This window comes from Botryllus schlosseri, chromosome 1, assembly GCF_051294905.1.
Source record: "Botryllus schlosseri isolate E-star chromosome 1, Bs_hap1, whole genome shotgun sequence".
NCBI classification, from domain to species: domain Eukaryota; kingdom Metazoa; phylum Chordata; class Ascidiacea; order Stolidobranchia; family Styelidae; genus Botryllus; species Botryllus schlosseri.
In genome coordinates, this window is record NC_137236.1 from 16,935,142 (window position 1) to 16,949,056 (window position 13,915).

Sequence of the window (13,915 nt, forward strand, 5' to 3'; positions counted from 1 at the left end):
ATTACAGGAGACTCACCTCGTCGACCGATACCAACCAAAAATACGTGGCTATAGCCTTTACCGCCGTGATAAAACCATTCATTCTGGTGGTTTAGCCATTTTCGTTGACGAAACGCTTAAATCAAACATTATGAATGAGTTCCGATCGTCGTGCATGGAAATACTATGTGTGCAGGTCAACGGCATTAAAATATGCAATGTCTATATACCCCCCGACCGCGTGGTGAATAATCAAGATCTGAACCTGTTAGCCAGGCTATCCTCAAAATCGCTAGTGTGTGGCGATTTCAACGCCCATCACAGGTCTTGGAGCCACATGACTAGCGGCAGAGGCAGCATGGTCTGTGATCACATCGACTCGAACAATATGGTTCTACTGAATACCTCTACGCCTACCCGCATCAACTTGTCGGCGGGAGCTGTTAACCGATGGTCACTCATTGACTTAACCATTGCATCTTGTGACATAGCCCCAAAATGCACTACCACAGTAACTGACCATCTCATGGGCAGCGACCACGCAATTATCATCACGGCATACAATGACAGAATCATGAGATCGCCACCAGCGCCTCCAAAATGGATTTTGGAAAGGGCAGATTGGGCGAAATTCTCTACTCTCGTCGACGAGAAAATATATGACGTCGACACCAGCAATGTAGAAATCATCAACAACGATCTTACCAATATATTGAAACAATCGGCAAGATCGACTATTCCAATTACGAAAGGCACCGGGAAGACCCCAATTCCGTGGTGGACTCAAGAATGTGATCGGGCTATACGACGGAAGCGTGCGTCATTCCTCAAAATGCGACGTAGCTTCCACATCGACGATATCATACGATACAAGCATATGAGGTCTCAGTGCCGACGTACCATCCTGAAAGCGAAGCGCCTCTGCTGGGAGAAATTTTGTGGGACCATGAATAAAAATACAGGAATTTCTAGAGTTTGGAGTACAATAGGGGCGCTTTCAGGAACACGAAAATCACCCACTATTCCACCCCTCGAGCTCCACAACGGTACAATCACTGACGACAAAGAGAAGGCAAATGTAATGGCGACAGAATTTTCCTCAGTTAGCAGTTCAGGGAACTACCGAACCGAATTCGTACAAATCAAGCATAATCTCGAACGGCAATTCTCTGTACCCCGCCTCCTATATACCAATGACCCTATAAACAAACCGTTCAATATGGAAGAGCTCAAATACGCCATGTCAACACGCAAAAACACTGCTCCAGGCGAGGATTCAATTTGCTATTTGATGTTGAAAAACCTATCGCACTTAGAACTACAGAAATTACTGAATCTGTTTAATCAGTCCTGGACAAGTGGCGACCTTCCATCTGATTGGCAGCATTCGTTAGTCATATACCTATCTTGAAAAAAGACAAAAACCCTTCTACTACGAGGTCGTACCGCCCTATCGCACTTACTAGTCATGTGTGTAAGATTATGGAGTGTATGGTGAGTCAACGACTACGCTGGTACCTAGAATCGAATAACTTACTGAATAGGTCACAATCGGGTTTTCGTAATGGACGCAGTACTCTCGATCATATACTACGACTTCACGATGAAGCATACAATGCTATTCACAACCAGCGAACTGTCGTTGCAGTGTTTTTGGACATTAAAAGCGCATACGATATGGTGTGGCGAAACGGGCTTCTATATAAACTTGACCAGTTAGGTATAAAAGGCCAAATGTTATCCTGGATCGCTGGCTTTCTTTCGAATAGATCATTCCAAGTTAGAGTGGGAAATAGCTTATCTGAAAAGCAAGTTCTCGAGAATGGTATTCCACAGGGAAGTACTATTTCACCTCTACTCTTCACAGTGATGATCAACGACTTACCCTCGGTAATAGGTTGTGAGAATTCTCTTTTCGCGGATGATTGCGCCATATGGCAAATTGGTCTCAACGTAACATCGCTAATTTCAGAGGTACAAATGTCCTTGGATGCAATCGAGCGCTATTGTTTACAATGGGGCTTCATACTATCGAAATCCAAAAGCGTTGCAATGTATTTCACTAAGAAGCGCTCGCTCCCGGAACTTGAGTTACGCATTGATAGCACACCAGTCGTAGTGTCCGAAAAGTTCAAATTTCTCGGGGTTATATTTGACAAAAAACTATCGTATAAATATCATATTGAGGAGATAAGTGCTAAATGCAGCAGGAGATTGAATATGCTCCGCCTCCTCACAGGTACCACATGGGGTGCCGGTAAAGAAACTCTACTGATCGTGTACAGAACGTTTATCCGGTCACTTATTGACTATGCTCTTCCCGCGTATTATTTCGCTCCTAAATGCCACCTACAGCGGCTCCAGACGATACAAAACACTGCGCTACGGATATGCTGCGGAGCTATGCGTAGCACACCCGTCTGCGTATTACAAGCAGCGTGCGGCGAAATGCCCTTACACATACGACACAAGTATCTAAGCATGAATTACCGATGCCAATTACTTGGACAACAACCGTCTCGACATCCTTGTCTTAACGTAATAGAAGATTCATGGCATGAAATATACTGCATCACAAAACCGAATTTTAAAACTTTTAACATCATTTCACGATCGCATATTCTCGACAGCGTGACTGTCGAGACACAACAATGGTTAACCACACCACCATGGACAATACCGATCCCCGTCGCAGACCTGGATCTACTGAAATACACTTCGAAATGCGAAATACTGGAAAACATCAAATCCATATGCCTAGATATCATGTTTGAACGATATGGGGGCTGTGTGGCAATCTACACAGACGGCTCAAAAAATTCCAATGGCGCTGGTTACGGGGTATATATTCCGGTGCATGATATCGCAATCTCTCGTACCTGCTCACCGATATCATCAGCCTTTACAATGGAATTGAAGGCGATTGAGCATGCATTATTTTGGATACTCGACCACGGCACGCGAAACCACACTTACGTCATCTTCTCAGATTGCCTATCCGCATTAACGGCGGTTTCTAGACCTCTGAACCGACCATCAAATAACGTTATTGTATCCATATTGGAAATATTTAAACATATACATGATACCAGTATCGCTGTTGAATTTTCTTGGGTTCCAGGACACGCAGGAATTTCAGGTAACGAAAAAGCAGACGAATTAGCCCCAGTAGGCTCGTCAACGCAAGATCAATCGAACCAAACTCCAAGCATTACCGTGCCAGACGCCAAAGCCGAGATGAAGAAAGTTACCCAGGAGATCTGGCAATGCGAATATTCTGCCGATGAACGGGGATCCCATTACAAGCAATTCCACAGCACACTCACCACAGGACCCGAGAAAAACGTCAGTCGCCATATCGAACGCCTGATATTTCGACTACGGTCAGGGCACTGTGGAGTAGCAGCCCATTTATTCAGAATCGGCTGCTCGGACTCTCCGATGTGCGAAGAATGCGATGTCATCGAAACGGTCGAACACTTTTTGATATCGTGCATTAAATACGACTTTCATCGATCATTTTTAATAACATATTGCAATCAGTTACATGTACCGTTCACCATACGCAACCTACTCTCGTCATCGCAATTGTCCACCGCCGTCGCTGAGTTCGTGATAAGTTGTAATAAGTTCATTTAGTTACTGCTTGATTTGAATTTCCTGACGACCGTGGCGCACAAGGCCATAAATGGCGAAAAGCACCACTCATGTTTGTGATAATAATAATAATAACATGAAGCTTGTCCTATCCATGTATTATGGGCAATGTGCATTTATGCATGTACTTAACCGTAATAATTAGCTGCTACCTTGGTAAGATTGAAACAATTGCAAACACCTCCCTTTTTATTCAAACTCCTTCCTTTTTTCATCTGGCCACCCCATGTAAAAATAAAAGTCGGCGCCTATGCCTACAACCCTTAATTGTGGTATGTGATAGCTATCCTTACATAGCCTGCGTTGTCGTTGTTTCTATTCAGTGGTGCCACTTCTAGTGTTTTAAACTAGTGTCCTAGTGTATTTTCTCTCGAAGTTCGGCTTATCTAGTGTTTTTAATGAAAAAATATTTTTAAATGAGGATGCTATTTTCGTGTGTTTGGAATAATTTACGCCGGTACTTGAAGAGATAGTAATTATTATCAGCCTAAACTTGCATTTATCCCAATAGCGACCAGTCCTACATGCATTGTAGAATATGGAATTGCATCGGCTATCAGTGTGCAAAGAAAATGCTCTCTATACCCGCTGCAGTTGCTATTCACATTTTGGCCTCTTTACCACGTACCTTACGTACGTACGTGCGTGCGTGCGTGTTTGTGTGAGTGTGTGTGGGGGGGGAGGGGGTGGGGTCCGTGACTCACTAGCCTGGAACCTCATCGCACGTCACTGGGTATATCCACATCCACAGCTGCAACACCAATGGGTTGCTGGTTCGAGTGCGACCGAGGTCGACTATAGAATTCCTACCTAAGTTAGGGTTGCCATACGTCCGGAATTTCCCGGACATGTCCGGAATCTCACTGTTCAAACTAGCGTCCGGGAGGAATTTCTAAAATATGCCAAATGTCCGGAATTTTGAAGACCCGAAGTTAAAATGCTATAAAATTCAACCATAGGTGTTATAATGAAGCAAAAATTGTAATAAATAAAAAGAGTTCTCAGTGCAGAACCTACCAAGTTCGTTCGTGAACGTGGACCTCCAAATTTGTGAGGTTCACACACAGAACGGGAACGTGAACCTCACGTTCACACCATCCCTACTTATTATCTCAGTATCGAAAATATATTCCTATATTCCTAACCCGAATATTATCGGGTTACACTGGGCAAGGTTAATCGTGACGAACTAATATAGGATTGAAAAGAGCATTGCATATATCTATACATACATTGTATTACAGTTTTTACACCTTAAAACACTCGTTCCCATCCCTTTTCTTGCCTCGTACCGCTTCGATGCTATACGAATTTGTTGCGTAATAACGAAATAACTTTACTCCAGGTGTATATAGAATTATTATTATGGCCAGCTTAACAAACAAGCCACGTGATACGCGTAAGCGGTGTCTTGAAAAAGCGAAGAAGTCGGCCGTGCTACAAGTAACTAAATACGGAATCGAAATAAAGACTATCGGACTGATGAAAATGACCAATGTTATCGAAACACCATGAATATCAAACAAAACCAAAGAAAAAATTTATCGATCAAGAAATTCCGAAGCAAATGCAGCCTACGAAATAATTCGCTTCTGATTATTAATAACACGCAATCACAAAGGAAATTTATTGTGATGGTTGCAATTGCAACGAAACTTCTCCAAAATTAGAATGACGTAAAGAGTATTAATTATGAATGCGACGAATACATTCCTTACATTAGAAGAAATTACGTTAAAGACTCTTAAGACTAAACCAGGGAGGGCCAACCTTTTTGTTATTCACGGCCATATGTAGCCTGCGGCCGGATTTCGGGAATAGTCATAATGAACTAGCTGGGCGCCAAATACTGTAAATCTCCTTGAACGCTGGGCTAATCTATTTAATGATATCTTCATCTCTATTGTATAAAGCAGGGGTGTGCAAACTTTTGAGCTCGCGGGCCGCATTCATCATCTTAATCCATTCGCGGGCCGCCCTATATATAATTGGGATTATAAACCAAAACGCAATATTGGTATTTGATTATCATAGTGAGGACATGGAGATGCTTACTTAAAACAAACCAAGCATTGCTTTGATGATATCGTACATGCGTCAGAAACAGTGGCGAGATTTCATAGGCTGGTCGACTTCAATAACCAATTTAGTCAAAACTACAAAGATGAAAGTCGGTGGTCCCGATTCTTAGAACAGGATTTAAATTTAATTCTGTCAGCATCGATCTGTGCATAGATTTGCTAATTCCACATTTGGTTCAGCTCCAGAACACACAATGCTGACAGCATCATAACCATGTTAGCTTCAAACACGCTTCTACTGTGTGTAGATAAAATATAAATACCCTATGCGTAGATACAGAGAACGAATATACCTAAGACACACGCGAATCGTTTTTATTTTATTCGTTTTTGTTATAAGCATATCCCTGAAATAATTACAACTAGAGTGGCCAATCAAAAATCACACTCGTGATCCGAATTATGTCAATCTCGTTTAGGAATTCTGTGATTTTTAGCAATTGAAACCTTTCAAACTGCGTGGGATCGGGCTGTCGTGCCAGACATTAAACATAACAAATAATATAGGAAGTATTTACCTTAGAACAATGGTTCTCAATCTTTGCAAGTCACGCGTACTCCTTATCGTCATATCACATAACGCAACCAGGATGCTAGCAAACCTAACGGGTAGTTTGGTGGCATGGTAGCCTGCGACTGTGGATGAGAGATTTTTAAATACGAATTTCTGACTAAATACAGATAAACAATTGTGAATTTGATGTGAATCGCGCCAGTTGATCTCAGCTTCGCGCCCCTCTTCAGATGCTTTCACGCCCTCAAGGGGGGCACACCCCCCAGTTTGGGAATCACTTCCTTAAAAGTATCATGAGGAAATATACTAAAAAGTTTAATCAAGTCCCTGCATTAATTCGATTTTTTAGTACGCATTTTATCAATATTTTTAATGAGTTTCTTTTAGACTTTCGCGGGCCGCACAGAACGGTGTTGCGGGCCGCATGCGGCCCGCGGGCCGTACTTTACCCACCCCTGGTCTAAAGTAATATATGAAACTAGTAATATAATGAAGAAATTCATCGGCGCATCAAAAAAATGTTCGCGTTTTCATTGCGTTACCACTCTCGATTTCAGTGCGTATAGCAATGCGACATGACAAAATATATATTAGTCCGAAATTCGCCGGAAATGGGCAGTTTAACAAGGGTATTTGGCGTCCAGCTAGGTCATTACGACTATGTCCTGGAGTGCGGCCGCAGGCTACCGTATTAATCGAAATGGGGCCCTGAATAGTAAAAAGGTTTTGCCACCCCTGCTTGGTGCCTTTGTAAAATTAATTAGCTTGTGGTGAAAAATACCATCGTTGTTATAAGCACCATAACAGGATCTCATAAAGCAATGACAATAATAATAAATTTTTCCGCCAACACGATGAAATTGTTGGGCTGTCTTCAAAAGTTATGCAAAACAAATTTGACTCAATTCCAAGCTGTAGAAGCGGAGTTATTCCAGTTTTTGATGATAATTCTTGGATTATCCACCGATCAAGGATAATCCCAGAATTTGAATTTGAATAAAATAGTATTTAGTCACAGAGTCTGTTCGCAGCCAGTTAGGCCCCCCGCCACGCAAATTGAAATTTATTTCGCGTCAGAGCAAAAACAGCATGACATTACGAACGATAATCAACCTAAATGTAGCAGAATTGGAGACAGAGTAGGTAAAGCTACTGCTGCGGAAGCGGTAATTCAGATCAGCGATGATAGCAGGCGCACCAGCCTACTGCGTATCAGGCCTGTCCCACACCACACACAATCGATAGTAGCACATGGGCTGCAAGAGATGTCAGTAACCTCAGATCGTATGCCGCTATACAAAGTCTATTGTCGCTAATTTACATCACTAATAACAAAATACTAAATTGCAAATGTATGGCGAAATATTGGACATGCAATCGGCATTTTAAAACAAAAGGGTTTCGATTTCAACATGGAAGCCATTTCGACCCTGACTGGCTACGTCACTTCATTTATGTTTGTTAACTGCATACTATCCAACACCAAACGGAACCATTGGTCTACTATTGCCGACGGCTAAATGAAGATAAGAAATATTTGCTTATGACATCACAATCAAGCGGTGTACAGTATTACACTTGAGATAGGCTACACTTGACATCGTACCATATTGCTCATTAACCTGTGCGTCAACCTGTACTGACCCATAAACCTGCCTTTGTGATAGCTAGCCATCGGCTCATTGTAATTCGGATCTGGTACACCCCTGTACACACCATCCGAGTGGTACACCCTTTGCAAATTCTGCTACACCCTAGGGCAGTGTTTCCCAACCCCGAGTCCGCGGACTCAAATGAGTCCGTGGAAGGGGGTGGATGAGTCCGCGAGCACACTAGTTGACAAATTGTCAACCTGGCAATTCCGTGTGTGTTTTCAATGTATAGACGCTAGTCTCATGTCGCATTCGTTATTTTAGAGCATTAATATTGATAATACCTTGAGAAAGAAGGGTCATCGATCAAAATTTGGAGGTCTGTTTTCTACCACGGACATAGTTTTAGCTTCAGCAAGTCGAAAATCTATGATAATGTCAAAATTTGCAATGTTTTCGTCCTTTTCCGCATTGTGATTCCGCAATATGTAATTTGCGGACTAGCGGGGCTCGTTCACTTTCGGACCAAACTCACTACATCCTTACGGAGAAAATATCTTTTTGGTCCGAAAGTGAACGAGCCCCGTACTGGTCCGGATTCTTTAAATTTTGATTTGAGAATTAGACTTCCTCCGTGATGTTTGATTCGCAAAATACCGCTTTTTAAATGGTAATCACCTTAATAGCTCTGAGATAAAACGCACAGATATCTCGGCTGTCCTAAACTGGAATAGTGCTCTCAGAACTACATTCATTGCGGTGAAATTTATCAACTTATCGTGTGCCCCTTATCAAGAGATAACGGCACAATAAGAAGCAGAAAGAGTTTATATACAATATATACCGGTAATTGTATGTGTAACGTCTTCCGTGTATCGTATAATTCGATTTTCTGGGCTCTCTTTGTTCAGATTGTCGGAGTACCGGAACAGCTGCCTTTGCCTAACGTTCCTTTTATATCATTGTATTGTTACGTCATATGTTGCCAATTTGGTTTTCGTTAGAACCTATTTCTGTATGCTTCTTATTGTGCCGTTAACTCTTGATGAGGGTCATACGAAATACCTTCAAGTTAATAAATTATACTACAATGAATGTAGTTTGGAATGCAATATCAGAGATACCTCAATAAGCGATGTTTCGCCACGTATATTTCAAACGCAAGAACAACGACAACGAAACATAAAGCTCTGCAACAAATTGTTCAGCATTCCAAGCAATATTCGTTCTCCTGAAATGTTCTGTGTCTTGGGCAACCAGTTGGTCGCAAGTGTCACAGGCAAGACGGGTATGCTTTGGACATCTGTAGCATCTTCCTGGCTTGATACCAAATATGTCAGGGATGCCTATAAACCCTTATTATCGGCAACTGGAATTTTTCAAAATGCCCTGGATTTATGGCTGAGGTAGCCAATTGGTAAAATTGTCATAACCAATTCTATCCTGGTTATAAATGTACAATTTTCGTCGGATTGACTTGAATTTGGTACGCTTGGATGCGGAATTTGACGATGAGTATTCACATACCGAAAATGCCAGGTATAAACTCCTATGACAGCTCTTCATACACACGTATGCACGCGTTTTCGGCGCGATATACGCTGAGTGTTATTGTATTTATTGCGACTTATGGTCCACTTGTAGACGTTATTTGGATATTGATAAATCGTAGGGACATGTGCTCATCACAGAAACAATCTATAGTTGTCTATTTATCAGTAGAACTCGAAATATGGACTACATTACTGAACATGAACAGTTGTTTGCATTGCAAAGCCGACAGATATGGAAAGACACCTTTAAAAAGGCTTCTTTGACTCAATTTTGGACAAATGTGCACTGTGCAGTCGATGGAGCATAGTTTTTCAGATCTTTGCTAGCAAGCTGCAACAGCTCTTTTGCCATTTCCAACCACATACCTGAGTAAATCTGACTTTTCAACCCTGACGATGATCAAAAGAAGTATCGCAATAGACTTCAACCGGTAGATGACATCAGATGTAGGCCTACATTAACAACCATAATTCCGGAATTCGATAAACTTGTCAAGCAAGTTCAAGGACAAGGCTCTAATTCAGTGTGTGTTGAGTGCAAAACAGTGCTTGATTTTTTCGTTGATACCGTATTAAACTCTCTTGGATAGAAATCAAAAAACCTAATTTTCGTTGATATATAGCTTGAATCCGCGGATATATAGGCAAGCTTGGGAATAGTCCGCGGGCCAAAAAGGTTGGGAATCACTGCCCTAGGGTGTACGACAACCCCGGTTGAAGAGCACTGATCTAGTCTCCTCCTCGCCATCTCATCCGTGTAAGCGGTGTCTTATATAAGCCAAGAATGTGGGCCGTTGTAGAAGTCGGCCGCTGCGGTATAGAAATGAAGAAAATTGCCTGGTGTAAATGACCATGACCAATGACCATAGTAGTCGACACACACCATGAACACCTCAAAACAAATCTGTCGGTGCCGTCAAATCTTCCGGTTTGCAGGGTGCCGTTAGCGAAAAAAAGCTCGAGCATCACTGTGCAAGGGTGCCGCGGACTATTTTTCATTTACAGAGGGTGTCGCGAGGTTAAAAAACTTGACAACCACTGGTCGGTCTGAATCTGAATTGGCACTATTGCAATCATAATTCAAAAATCCCTATTGGGAATCGAATATCCAGATGATGGGCTCTCACAATAAAATTCAAATCTGAATGAAAAAAAAACATCTTATAAATCTGAATTTGATAAAAATTCTAAAAGTGCATTTAAAATTTTGGATTTGATACATCCAGAATCATATGAGGAAAGTACTAATCTGGACTTACTTCCTTGTTTCATTGGCTTCATTTTTACATTAACTGGTTGCATTAGCTTTTCATTAGCTCCATTAGCTTCTCATTAGCTTACTTTTTCATTAGCTTAATTAGCTTTTCATTAGCTTCATTAGCTTTTCATTAGCTTACTTTTCATCAGTGTTGGGATGACTCGAGTCATGACTTGACTCGAGTCAGACTCGAGTCACCTTTTTCGTATGACTTGACTTGACTTGAGTCACTTTGCTAAAATGACTTGACTTGACTTGACTCGGCGTATCAGAAATGCGGATTGACTCGTGACTCGAAGCAAAATTCACGAGTCAATTTCAAGTCATCAAGCAAACGATGTCGATAAAATCACTCTATCTTGCATATGGTCGAATTGTTCTCGAAACGCTGGTGTAACCCGTGAAAGCGACCAATCATTCAATAATCGTGCGTTTTACTGAATCTCCATTGTTCTCTCACAAATAAATAGACCGCAAACGAAATGATCGGAGCATACAGCTTACGCACTAGTATAGTAGAGTAATTTAGCGGCAAAATGTATACTTCTGTTATCTGTACCAAACCTCTTGTTTTATTGAAATTGAATTCGAATATAGTTTATATAGTCCTCGACCATTGGCGCAGGTTCTAATTGTTTCATATCAATTTGTAAATGGGTAGTGTATTGCATCTTATTAATTCGTTTCTCTATTTTTTGTTTTGGCTGCTAATTAAACTGAGGCTATGTAATTATTTACGTAGTTGTAGCATTGCTACGTATATGTGAGCCATACAGCGCCTTCTTGCGTGAATATTTAACTCTATATTCGTTCATCGGTTCAGAATCAATGACCACTTAATCTGTGTGTTAGACAGCTAGCAGAATACAATGACGTAAGCATGCTTCATACTTCTAAAAGGCAACTTGACTTGAATTGTGACTTGACTCGTGACTTGACTTGACTTGACTCGACTTGACTCGAGTCACCTCCAAAAATCGAGTGACTTGACTTGACTCGAGTCACCTTCGAAAATCGATTGACTTGACTAGACTCGAGTCAAAATCTGCAATGACTCGAAATGACTCGTGACTCGAAGGTAGTGACTTGATCCCAACACTGCTTTTCATTAGCTTACTTTTTCATTAGCCAAATTAGCTTTTCATTAGCTTTTCATTAGCTTAATTAGCTGCATTCGCTTTTCATAAGCCTGCATGTACAAAATAAAGGCACCCGATAGGATATATATTCAATATAGCTCGATATGACAGGATCGGAAAACTTCCGTGCAAAAGAACAATATAAATTGGTGTCTCTTGTTGTTAGCTATCGTTTAATAATTAGCCTGATATTAAGCAGCGGACAAAGATGAAATGCACAGAAACACGGCATTTTACCAGTGGCGGCTCGTCCTATCGGGCAACTGGGGAATTGCCCCACCTAAAATTCTGTTCAATAACAATTCTTTACCATTTATAGACGCACAACAATCTATATATACCGAAATCACAGCGAAAATCGTATTCTTCTTGTCCTTTCGCTTGTAAATGCCCATATATAGCGAAGTCTCTGCGAAAATCGAATTCTCTTCTGTGTTTTCGCTTTGCGAATGCCTAGCCGGGGCATGCCCCGGTAGCGCTCATAACAAGCTTTCACTGTCTATTCTCTCAAAGCCGCGCACCATAAAGAAACGGTGATTTACTCTATCCTATTCATAAAATTACCGAGCAACCGGGGCTCAATAGGTCTGTGCCCCTAAGGTGTGATGTAACAATCGCATCTATAGCTGAACTCGGTTACCGTCATATGCGTTTAGTCGACCTTTGCTGGTATAGGTCGATTTTGATGGTGTTTCACACCATGAAAACTCTTGAAACTTGGTATGTCATGTCGTGATGGTGGTATTTAACATTGCTCCAAGTTTCAGGGTTTCTACTTAAAGTTTAGGGTAGTAATTCCGTTTCCAAAGTTGAGTGTGTGCTGATCCGTCATGTATCGCAAACAGATTTTACTCGAAAGCCGGTATTGGTATCCATTGATTTTGACGATGTTCAATACCGAGATCGGTTATGACATTTGGCACGGTAAGTCTTAATGTTAGTATCGAACGCTGTACCAAGTTTTAAGTTTGTCACTGAACTATGTTAGTGGTAATTTCGTTTCCTGAGTCGAGTGAGAGCTGACTCGTCATTTATCGCTAACAGATTTTACGCAAAGCCGGTATTGGTCTCTATTGATTTTAACAATGTTCCTTGCCTAGATCTGTCATGAGCTTTTGCACGGTGTGTTTTGATTTTAGTATCGAACGCTGTGCCAAGTCTCAAGGTTGACACTCAATGATTAGGGCAGTAATTTCGTTATCAAGGTCGAATATGGTAGATATGTGCTCTGATCTGACACTTTACAACGCATTGCGGATTTCACGGAAAAGCCGGTGTATCTGTGGTAACGTTAACTGTGTTCCATACTGAGATAGGTGACGAGATGATGATATCATTTTCATTTGCATTCAAATATTTATTTTGATATTATATTCTACAATGTCAATTTCACCGTGAAATTGTGGCCTTCAAGCCATTTGCTTACAACCCCCTGTCTAGCGCGATAGCTATTTCGTTTTCGATGTCGGCTAACAGCTGATCACTTGATCAGCCTATTCCTCAGTAAATTTTACGCAAAATTCGGTCTGTTCGCATTAATTTTGACAGTGTACCATACCGAAAAGGGCCATGAGGCTACTTCTCGATGATGTCGTGTAACAGTGTACTAAGTTTACGGCTTTCATCCACGTATATATTCGGTAATATATTTTCCAAAGGCGATTTCGCAGCAGACCTATAGACAGTAATAAAACCATATGTGTCGTGTTACAGTCTCCAGTTTCAAGGCCAAAATCTCCTATGCTGTACCGAGACCGAGTTTCCGAGACTGCTATTCTCTTCAGAATGATGTTTTGGATTCAATATGACAGACCCAATGTATGAGATAACAATTGGGTATGGGTATGTGTCCGAACTCGTTGACCTTTCCAATTAGGCTTACTCAATCTCTCGAGTTATAGTCATTTCCATTGCTGCAGATAATTAGTCAGGTCTAGTGCGAACATGAACCGCGTTGAATCTTTGTTCCGTACGCCGTTTACGCAGTTACCACACTTCAAGTCACAGCTCACCGGCAGACCTCTCGTGGCACATACGTTAAAACCACTGTTGTCGGGAAATTCATGTTACCGTAACATCATTAAGTTACTTGTTTACGTTGGAAAACGCCATTGTGACGTCATCTTGATAAAAAGTCGATTG

The 13,915-nt window shown here is 41.4% G+C and overlaps 1 protein-coding gene across 1 annotated transcript in view; it reads right to left on the reverse strand.

Annotated features, from left to right (window-relative positions):
- The window catches only part of LOC145439116 (uncharacterized), a 289,490-nt gene that overhangs the window by 265,214 nt on the left and 10,361 nt on the right, over positions 1-13,915 (reverse strand). The window lies entirely within an intron of this gene.